The sequence below is a fragment of the Macaca thibetana genome, unplaced genomic scaffold, assembly GCF_024542745.1.
Source record: "Macaca thibetana thibetana isolate TM-01 unplaced genomic scaffold, ASM2454274v1 unplaced_scaffolds157, whole genome shotgun sequence".
Taxonomy (NCBI): domain Eukaryota; kingdom Metazoa; phylum Chordata; class Mammalia; order Primates; family Cercopithecidae; genus Macaca; species Macaca thibetana.
Window position 1 is genome coordinate 48,823 of NW_026088946.1, and position 10,515 is coordinate 59,337.

Here is a 10,515-nt window from a genome sequence, read left to right on the forward strand (position 1 = left end):
GTTGATTCAGAATCTTTTACCTGTGCATCCTTCTCAGGTCTTCAGGTTCTTTGCCCAGTCTTACACATCAAATTGAAACAAGTTCATGATAACTTGGCAAACATCTCTAACCACAGCAAAATGTAAATCAAAACCACACTTAGATATTGGTAACAGGTACAGAGTGACACTGAGACACAATGAATCTGTTCTGGTGTTCTATTGCACAGCAGGGTGACTAGGTGACTAGGGTCAACAGAATCTAGAATATTTTTCAAAATCAGCTGGAAAATACGGTTCTGAATATTCTCTCCACAGAGAAATAATAATGATGGAAGGTCACAGAGATGCCAGATATGATGATTTGATCATGATACTACACATACATATGTCAAAATGTCCCTTGCACCCTTGGGTTGTGTGTGTGTGGGTGAATATATATACCCCCCCACACACACACACACACACACACTGCAGAAACAAAACTGCCATCAAATGTTGCTAGTATTCATTCTAACTGGAGTGAGATGAAATCTGAGTGTGATTTTCACTTACACTTTTGTGTGCATAAGCGATGGTGAGAATCTTCTCTTTGACCTGTGCATCAACCTCATGTCTTCAGGTCCTCTGCCCAGTCCTACACAACAAATTAAAAACAAATTCACAATAACATAGCAAGTACCACTTATCACACACACACAAAAATAAAAAACACACTCAAGATTCCATCTCACTCTACATGCAACAGATGCTACAAGAAAAAAGTTGAAACATATGAAAACACAATCCAATCAAGGTGTGGATTTCCGGAGGAGGCACTTGTCTCCACATGTGGTGGGAAATGGTAAACTAGTATGCCCACTAAAGAAACCACTTGGATGTTCCTTGAAATCCTAAAACTACAACTACCATTTTCTCCAGCAATTCTATTCCTAGGTATATACACAGAGGACATGATCAGGACATGGAAGAGATTATCTGTCATCCCAGGTGGCATTCAGCCCTATGCTCAAAAGCCAAGAAAAGAAATCAGCCTACCTGTCCAACCACAGATGAAGGGATGAAGAATCTCTGGTACACAGACAGGATGGAATACTTTTATGCCATCAAAATTCATGGAATCCTATCATTTCCAGCAACATGGCTGCACCTGCAGATATTCTGTTCAATCAAATCAGAAAGGCAGACAAAGACCAAGCCTGCATGTTCTCACTCATGTGGGAGCTGAAAACTTTAACTCACTGAAGGTGAAAATACAGTAGTGGTCACCACAGACTAGATGGAGGACAGGACCTCAAGGACTGGCAATAGGTACACAGAGAGTTACAGGAGAGGAATACATTCTGGTATTCCACTCCAAAGCAGGGCGATGATACTTAACAATATGGTTATGCCATTTTCAAAGTAGCTACCAAGGAGGATACTGAATGTTCACACATCGAAGATATCAAACTTACACGTGGTCACAAGCATGGGAAACTCCCTGATTTTATCCATACTCAAGGTATACAAACAAGTATCACAATGTCCCAATGCACCCCTAATTATGGACATGAAGTGTAAAACAAACGTTTTATGAAATGTTAACAATACACGGCTAAATGTTCACATGGATCCACTGAAGACCCAAGGAACCTGAATATGCAAAGCAATTCTAGGGAATACACACTCAACTGGAGGCCACACACTCCCCAATTTCAAATTACATGTAACACCTCCCCTCATCCAAAGACTACAGTAGTGGCATAAAAATGAATCCATCAACCTAGGGACTTAAGAGAATCTAAATACACACCTGCAGTCAACACATTCTTTTTCAAAGAATGCCTAGAAGATGCAATGAGGCCATGTGCTGTGGCTCACACCAGTACTTCCAGCAGTTTCAGAGACCGAGTTGGGCGGACCTCTTGAGGTCAGGAGTTTCAGACCAGCTTCACCAAAATGGTGAAATCCTATCTCTAGTAAAAATACGAAACATATTAGTCAGGTGTGGTGGTGCACAGCAGCAATCCCAGCCACTTGGGAAGATGAGGCAGGAGAATCACTTGAAGCAAGGAGGCGGAGGTGGCAGAGAGCTGAGATCTCACCACTGCACTCCAGTCTGGGTGACAGCATGAGTGGGACTGTGTCCCCAAGGGGAAAAAGGATGAGATGAGGAGTCAGCAGTCTGTTCAATTGAGCAGTCTGAAATGACTGGATAGCCACATACAAAAGAATGAAATAAGACATTGATGTTATACAATACACAAACACAAACTCGAAATACATTAAACCCTAAACACAAGACCTAAAAGCATAAAACTGCTACAGGAAAACACAGAGTGAGCTTAAGTTGAGGAAAACCTGAATCTAAGCTCACAGGATATAAAAGCAAACAACAGACAAAAGAGAAAAATAGAAAAAAAACCACTTCCAACAACAGAAGTCAAAAACTCTAGTTTTTGTTATTGACTTTACCTTACAAAAACAATCACTGCTACTCAGGCACGGTGGCTCACACCTGCAAACCCAGGACTTTGGGAGGCTGAGGTGGGTGGATCACCTGAGGTCAGGAGTTTGAGACCAGCCTGGCCAACATGGTGAAACCCCTTATCTACATACAAAAATTAGGTGGGCGTGGTGACAGTTGTCTGTAATCCCAGCTACTCAGGAAGCTGAGGCAGGAGAATCACTTGAACCCAGGAGGCAGAGGTTGCAGTGAGCCAAGATTGCACCACTGCACTCCAGTCTGGGCAACAAAGTGAGATACTGTCTCAAAAAAAAAAAAAAAAAAAAAAAGAAGACATTCAAGTGATCAACCAACATGAAAAAATGCACAACCTCAGTGCTATGCAACTCCCAAACACAATAAGATATCATCTCATGTTGGTCACAATGGGTAATTTTCCAAAGTCAAAACAACATGCTGGTGAGGCAGCAAAGGAAAGGGAACGCTGCTACACTCTTGGTCAATGTGAAAACTAGTTCACACTGTGGAAACTAGTTGAGAGATTCTCAAAAAACTTAAAACACAACTACCATCAGACCCAGCAATTCCACGACACTTAGTATCTACCCAAAAGACAATAAATCCTTCTATCAAAAAGACACATGCTGTCCCGCATTCATGGCCATGCCATTCACAAGAACAAAGATGTGGAAGCGTCCTAGCTGACCAGCAACAGTGGATTTGAGTTTTTTTTTTTTTTTTTTTTTTTAATGTGGTGCATACACATCACAAAATACTACACAGCCATAAGAAGAACACACAATCACGTCCTAAGCAGCATGGATAGACCTGGGGCTTATTATGTTTAGCAAACCAAGGCAAGAACAGCAATCCAAATACTCAAAAAAAAAAGAAAAAAAAAGAAACAAACAAACAAAAAGTCTAGAACTTGAGTGATGAATGTCAACTTACAGAACAAAACCAAAGCCAAATTTTTGAAGACAGGAAATAGTGTGATACTATCTTTTGTGGGAACTCTTGGCTTCCCCCAAAATTAGAGAACTGGGGAGAAAGAAGCCGCAGCTCAGAATCTGTGACTGGGTTGGAAGTGGAGGCTGGAAATGTGCTCAAGGTCAAACCTTCCTCCTCCCTTCAAAGGAGCCTGGAGTTTTACCAATGAGCCTAGAGTGAATATTCACCCCGCCGTCCACCCCGGGAGATCCCTTTAAACCAGGAGTGCACAGTGAGGACAGAAACATGAATGTGCACTAACAAGTCCTGAAAGTTCAGAGGGTGATTCTCGATTTCCCCGTGGCACACAGCAGAAGAACTGTGTCTCTAGGTTCCAGGAAATGCCTGTGAGAGAGCTGTGTCCCCCAGATTCCCTTCATCACAGATGACACCCAGTGCTTAAGCCTACACCCCTTGTGACTGATCCCAAGGAGTGTTGACTAATCTAAACCAAAGGCTCTGATGTTCCACAGGAAGAAAAGAACAGGTGGACTGCAAAGAGAATCTCTCATGAACGCAGCACCCTCATAGCCCATACAGACAGTTCTTACCATGATGCCAAGAAACTGAAATCAACAAGCCAGACCTCACACACATTTACATTTTCCTTCTGATTTCATACCCCCTCCTTCAGCCCCTCCTCACCATCAGCAGGGATAACCTGGAGGCTCCTGGGAACCTTTTCCCATTGGGATTTTCCTGGCACGTAGTTCCCTACCTGGACGAGTCTCCTCGTCACTAATGCTCTCCAGCGTCAAGTCTTTAGAAAGAAAAACACCAGGATAAGTCATTAGAGAGTGTGACTCACCAACTCCTCCCACGTTAGCTGAAGCTGAATGATGGGCTTTTCTCCCACCCCAGGCTGCTTCCTACTTGATCCCCTAATCTTTCTTCTGGATTGACAAACCTTCCTACAGCTTCTTGGGCCAGAGGTCTATACTGGCAAAATCACTTTCACGAGAATCCCAAGTCTCTTTCCCAGCAGGAATCAAGAATCAGGTTTCTATACAATGAAGCCAGCAAGTTATTCCCTCGGGAAGTGAGTTATTTCATGGTACATACCGTTTCCTTTCCAAGCTCTTATCTGCAATTATATAAAAGAAAACATTGTGAGAATCAGATTCCGCTGTGCACTTCACACAGCTCTGTTATTCTCTTGACAATGATAAAAAACCTGAAGGCAGTACACTGATTTAGCCATAGGTCAAAATCCCCAAAGACTAGCACAGAGGATAGCTATAGAAAAACAAGACCTCTATTCACAGAATTTACCTTTAAATTTAATTTGATATGCAAACGCACAATGCTTCATCCAAGGAGGAAAACTGGTATTGTGGAAAATGCCTCAGTATTCCAGTTGATATTGGATACTGTCATTTAAAAGCAGCATAGCATGTATCAGTTGGGAAGACACGCTCACTGAATTCCAGCCCCACAAAGACAATAGTGTACAGTGTACATAATGTACATTGCCAGGTTTTCAAATCAAAATTAAGTGAGAAGTAAAGAATCAGGAAAGCAACATTGATGTAGAAGACAAACAGGGGGATCTTACCTGGACATCGACATCATCATCATCATCATCATCATCATCACAATCAACATCACCATCATCATCATCATCATCTTCATCTTTGCATTGTGGTGAGCATCTTAAAAACAGGCCATCCTCAGGACGAGCTGGAAGGACACAGAGGAAAGATCAGTGCACCGGTGGTTGGTGACTGTGAGTCACTCAGGGAGCTTTGCTGGATGTGGTGTATGGAGGTGGTTGATATACAAGAATGGACTGAGTTGATACTGGGCTATTCCCCTGAGTGGAAGATGGATGGCAGAGGAGGGGAGCTGGAAAGGCATGAGATATGGAGACTTTGGCTTCGTACTAGAGGCATCGGGCAGCAACACAAAACAATCAACTCAAAATGGAACTGAAATGCACACTGAGGGTCAATGGAAGAGTGCCTTCCTGCCTCCCAAATGTTTTGAAACTCTTCTAAACAAACAGCCGTTTCTTAGTGTATTCAAGATCGTGTCAGTACACTAGAATCTAATCATGCTGATACTACATTTAGCATCTGTTTTAAAGGATTTATTACTTGATTAAAAGCCTATTTTAGGGGTGAAACAGACTCAATTTTTCCCAAATTACTCTATTCTATTAATCACACATTCTTTTTCATAGAGATCATTTAAAATTTCAATATTAAAATGCTACAATTAAAAATAGTCATGATTTCCTCTTTGTAAGTCTTCTTCTGGAACGACTTCTACACACCCTTTTGGGGATCTGTCATCAGGGGCTTCAGAACCTCCTGTGTGACTCTCCCTGGGGAGATTCCCTAAAAATCAAGCTTCATTCAAACAGGCCAAGCTCACACAGCCAGCTCTACCTACACCAGTGAAGCTGAGAGACGTGACTTTGACCACTTTCTGCCATGAAGATAAGTTTAAAAGTTCAAATACACATTATCTACTGAAATGAGGAAATGTATACCAATAGAAATGAACAAATTCATGAAAAAATGTACACGAGTATGGGGGTGATTTTTGGTTAACTAGTTTACTTAAAAATTATTTTTTTGGCCGAGTACTCTGGCTCACACCTGTAATCCCAGCACTTTGGGAGGTTGAGGCAGGTGGATGACCTGAGGTCAGGAGGTCATGACCAGCCTGGCCAAAATGGTGAAACCCCATTTCTACTAAAAATACAAAAAGTTAGCCAGGCATGGTGGTGAGCGCCTGAAATCCCAGCTACTCAGGAGTCTCAGGCAGGAGAATTGCTTGAACCTGGGAGGCAGACGTTACAGTGAGCCGAGATCATGCCATTGCACTCCAGCCTGGGCAAGAAAAGTGAACCTCCATCTCTCTCTCTCTCTCTCTCTCCTCCTGTCTCTCTCTCTCTCTTTCTATCTCTCTCTCTCTCTCTCTCTCTCTATATATATATATATATATATGATGCCTATTCATTCAGACTTACAAAATATTGGTATAGGAAATCAAAAATTCTTATCAGTCATGTTAAATCTAACTTATCAGCTGTCAACATGAAGATCCTAGGAAATAAGGAAGGTACAAATAAGTGGAAAGGCATCCTGTATTCATGGATAGGAAGACTAAACCTGACTAACAATAATACAGACATGATCTACAGACTCACAACAATTACTATCAAACTGGTAACAGCCATCTGTGCAGAAATGGAAAAGATAATCCTACAATTTTAATGAATTTTATGTGCCTTATGTAACCATGATGACGTTAAAAAAATAGAGTTAGAGGATGCAGGTTCATGAGATTGAAATACACACACACACACACACACACAAATACAGAAATACAGAAAGTATGCTTCTACCGTAGGGGCACTCATAAGTTTCACAGATATAGAGAGCCCTGAATTAAATGCACACATATACAGTAAATTGATCTTCAACAAAGGTGTCAAAAATACACAATCGGGGGAAAGGAAAGCCTCTTCAACAAATGATGGTAAAACTGCACATTCTCATTCAAATGAAGAAATAGAATGCTGACAGTGTGCTCAAGGTTGTGCTTCTTCCTCCATTTCCAAGGCACTGGAGCTTTTGCACTGAGCCCAGATTGAATTTTCATTCTGTCCTCCACGCCGAGGAAGAGCTCTTGGTACCAGAGGTAAGCAGGGAAAAACAGACAAATGAGTGTGCTGCCAGGAAACCTAACAGTTCATAAGGTGAGGATCAATTTCTCCTATGCCTCTGGGCACACCACAGAAGAATTTTGTCTCCAGCATTAAGTAACTGCCTGTGATAGAACTCTGTCCTAAACTAAAGGCTTTGAGATTTTGCAGTGGCAGAGGCAGGAAAGAGCAGGTGTTCTAGAAAGATCATCTTTAAATAATAAATAAGAAGAGGAGATCAAAAACACAGGATACTCAAAATCTCATAAACTCAAAAGAACTAACTTCACTTACATTTACTTTTTCTTTTTCTCTTTCTACACCCTCCCTCAGCCTCCCAAGCAGCAGGTATAACATGAAGGCTCCTGGAAATGCTGTGTTATTAGACTACACGTGAAGTCTTCTTACCTACCTAGAAAGGTATCCTCTTCCCTGCTGAGATTCTCCAGAATCCAATCTTTAGAACGACCAACATCAGGATAAGTCAGGGAGAGGTGCACTCACTTCTCCTCCTCCAGGTGAAGACACAACGGCTCACAAAAAATCTCCTGGTTGGTCCTCTGGGTTCACACACATTTCTACAGCCCCTCTGGTCATACCTATACACTTGCAAAATCATTTGCTCTCACCAGATCCCCAATATTTTTTAACAGGAACCCAGATTAACGTTTCTATATATTAAAGCCAGCAAGTTTGTTTCTCAGAAAGTGAGTTAGTTCAAGGTACGTACCCAGGACTAGTGATGGTAAAATCTGCAATGAGACAAAAGAAGATGCCATGAGGATCAGATCAATTCTGCTGCACCCCTTACACAGATCTGTGAGTCTCTTGATGACTTCAGAAAACTACCTGTGAAACAGTGGTGAGTCAAAGTCAAAGTCAAAGGCCAAACATTCTAGAATAGAGGACACTCATGGAAAAGACAAGAGCTTTTCCCACAAAATTTATCCTTGACGTTGATTTAGGTTGGTAAATGCACAATGCCTAATCCAAGGAGAAAAACTGGTGTGGAGGAAAACGTCTCTGCATTACAGTTGGTGATGGATGCTGTCCTTCAAAACATCCTAGTGTGTCGTGTATTAGATGAAAGGAAACTGCCACTGAACTCCATCCTCACAAAGAGAATAGTGTCTGTCGTACATAATGTGCCTTGTCATATTTTTATATCAAAATTAATTGAGAAGGAAAGAAATCAGATGAAGGAAATAATGCATACAGTGGTCCATTTTTAACACAAAGTACCTTGAACCGGTTTAGGTCAGCAAAGGACAGAAGAAATAGGATATGCCAGGCTCCTGATTGGATGGGCAATACCTGCTCATTGGACCCTCTCCTCCCCGTTTAGTTGCCCTCACTTCAACCAAAGAAGATTAGTCTAAGATGAAAGTTTACTAGCCTGGAAAATAGCTCGTTTTGTCTGTTCTTCTCAGCCTGGCCAGCTACTTAGGTCATAAGTCAAATACTTGAAGTGCCCCTGAGCTGACTAGGATAGCAATGCATTGTGGGCTGCAACAAAATGCAGTAAGACAACTCTAGAAAAATACCTAAAGTCTCTCCCCAAAAATCAATAGGCAACACCTGGGAAGATTGTGACCCCACAGTTCTCAGCCTATGAGGAACCAGGGGAGGGACCTGCACACTAGGGGATAAATTGCTTGTGGAAAGTGTGCTGGGTGTGTCTGCCCATCAGACACCGGATCTTGCAACACTGTCATTAAAAGTCTCACTTTCTGCCAGGTGGAGTGGCTCACACCTGTAATCCCAACACTTTGGGAAGCTGAGGTGGGCAGATTACCTGAGGTCCGGAGTTCGAGACCAGTCTGGCCAACATGCTGAAACACCATCTCCACTAACAATACAAAAATTAGCTGGGCATGGGGACACATGCGTGTAATCCCAGCTACTCGGGAGGTTGTGGCAGGAGAATTCATTGAGCCCAGGAGATGGAGCTGAGATTGCACCACTGCACTCCGGCCTGGCCAACTGAGCGAGACTCTGTCTCAAAAAGAAAAAAAAAAAAAAAAAAAAAAAAAAAAAGGAAAGAAAATCTCACTCTTGCTGTTTTTCAGCTCCCTGAGTCCATTCTTTGGGTTTGGACTGGTGAGTTTGTTTCTCACATCAGAAAACCAACATTTCCTTACAAGACAAAGAAAGGTGTTCTTACCTGGACATCATCATCACCATCATCATCATCACCCCAGTCATCATCTTCACTTGGTGGTAGGCATACTAAACTCAGGTTGTCCATAGAAAAAGCTGGAAGGACACAAGAAAGATCAGTGCACCGATGGTTGGTGACTGTGAGTCACTCAGCGAGCTTTTCTGGATGTGGTGTATGGAGGTGGTTGATCAACAAGCATGGACTGAGTTGATGCTGGGCTATTCCCCTGAGTGGAAGAGGGATGGCAAAGGAGGGGATCAGGAAAGACATGAGACATGGAGGCCTTGGCCTTGTACTAAAGACATCATGCAGCAACACAAAACAGTCAACCCAAAATGGAAATAAAGCACACACTAAGAGTCAATGGAAGAATGCCTTCCTCCGTCTCAAATGTTTTGAAACTCTACGAAACAAACAGCATTTTCTTAAAGTATTCAAGACTGTGTAAGTACATTAGGACCCAATTATGCTGGTACTACATCTAGCATCTGTTTTAAAGGATTAATTACTTAATTTATTGGTGAAAAGGATTCAATTTTACCCAAATTACTCTGTTCTACTGATCACACATTTTTGTTCGTTTGTTTGTTCATTTGTTAGTTTGTTTGTTTCTGAAACAGAGTCTCACTGTGTCATCCAGGCTGGAGTTCTGTGGCACGATATTGGCTCACTGCAAGCTCCACCTCCTGGGTTCACACCATTCTCCTACTTCAGACTCTGGAGTAGCTGGGACTACAGGCACCCGTCATCACGCCTGGCTAACTTTTTTTGTATTTTCAGTAGAGATGGGATTTCACCATGTTAGCCAGGATGGTCTCCATCTCCTGACCTCATAATCTGCCCACCACAGCCTCCCAAAGTGCTGGGATTACAGGCATGAGTCACTGCACCAGACAGATCACAATTTCTTTTTCATAGAGGTCATTTAAAAAATTAAGTATTAAAATGCTAAAATTAAAAATAGTCATGATTTCCTCTTTGTAAGTCTTCTTCTGGAACCATGGTGTGTGCACACAATTTTTTGGGTTCCTGTGATCAAGGGCTTCAGCAGCTCTGTGTCGCTCTCCCTCAGGAGATTCCCTAAAGATCAGGCTTCATTCAAACAGGCCAAGTTCACACAGCCTGTGCAACCTACACCAGTGAAGCTGAGAGACATGACTCTGAAAACTTTCTGCCATGAGGATAAGTTTCCAGGTTCAAATATACACGAGCTACTGAAATGAGGAAATGTATACCAATAGAAAATGAGCAAATTCATGAAAAAATGTTCCTGAGTGTGGG

At 42.1% G+C, this 10,515-nt stretch overlaps 1 long non-coding RNA gene across 3 annotated transcripts; it reads right to left on the reverse strand.

The window, feature by feature from the left end:
* Positions 1-279: 279 nt before the first annotated feature.
* LOC126947348 (uncharacterized) lies at positions 280-9,578 on the reverse strand. 3 transcript variants are annotated; one of them, XR_007723029.1, is made up of 7 exons: positions 9,238-9,578; positions 7,486-7,825; positions 4,481-5,098; positions 4,137-4,178; positions 1,775-1,937; positions 1,018-1,129; positions 280-616 (listed from the first exon to the last, which is right to left on the reverse strand). It is a non-coding gene; the product is annotated as an uncharacterized LOC126947348 (long non-coding RNA). The 3 variants fall into 3 exon arrangements; XR_007723028.1 differs by having other exon boundaries at positions 1,018-1,140; XR_007723030.1 differs by having other exon boundaries at positions 1,018-1,140; positions 7,482-7,825.
* Positions 9,579-10,515: the final 937 nt, after the last annotated feature.